The sequence below is a fragment of the Herpailurus yagouaroundi genome, unplaced genomic scaffold, assembly GCF_014898765.1.
Source record: "Herpailurus yagouaroundi ecotype Mexico unplaced genomic scaffold, PumYag 198, whole genome shotgun sequence".
Lineage (NCBI taxonomy): Eukaryota > Metazoa > Chordata > Mammalia > Carnivora > Felidae > Herpailurus > Herpailurus yagouaroundi.
The window spans coordinates 4,979,114-4,979,732 of record NW_024412429.1 but is presented as its reverse complement, the minus strand read 5'-3'; positions in this window follow the sequence as shown (position 1 = coordinate 4,979,732).

Genomic DNA, 619 nt, shown 5'->3' with positions numbered 1-619 from the left:
AGGGGGAAAAAATGTAATAGCTTTCTTTGGAAATTGTTATTAATTTCTTTTTTTTTTAATTTTTTTTTCAACGTTTATTTATTTTTGGGACAGAGAGAGACAGAGCATGAACGGGGGAGGGGCAGAGAGAGAGGGAGACACAGAATCAGAAACAGGCTCCAGGCTCCGAGCCATCAGCCCAGAGCCTGACGCGGGGCTGGAACTCACAGACCGCAAGATCGTGACCTGGCTGAAGTCGGACGCTTCACCGACTGCGCCACCCAGGCGCCCCAGGAAATTGTTATTAATTTCTTAAAAATTTTGGAAATCTGGGTGCTAAAAGTTCGTCTGTCCCTAGAATACACTTTTGATCCAAGAAATTGGGCGAATATATCAATTTAAAAGAGTATTGAGGGAAAGTGTTCTTCTGTGTCAGTTTCTGAAAACCCATGTCTTAAAATTAGAAACATACCTCTCAGTTATGAATAGATTTTAATTTCACATCCTTTCTGCCTTTTAAAAATGAAGGTGTACTCATTAAAATGCAAAGGTGGACGGGGCGTCTGGGTGGCGCAGTCGGTTAAGCGTCCGACTTCAGCCAGGTCACGATCTCGCGATCCGTGGGTTCGAGCCCCGCGTC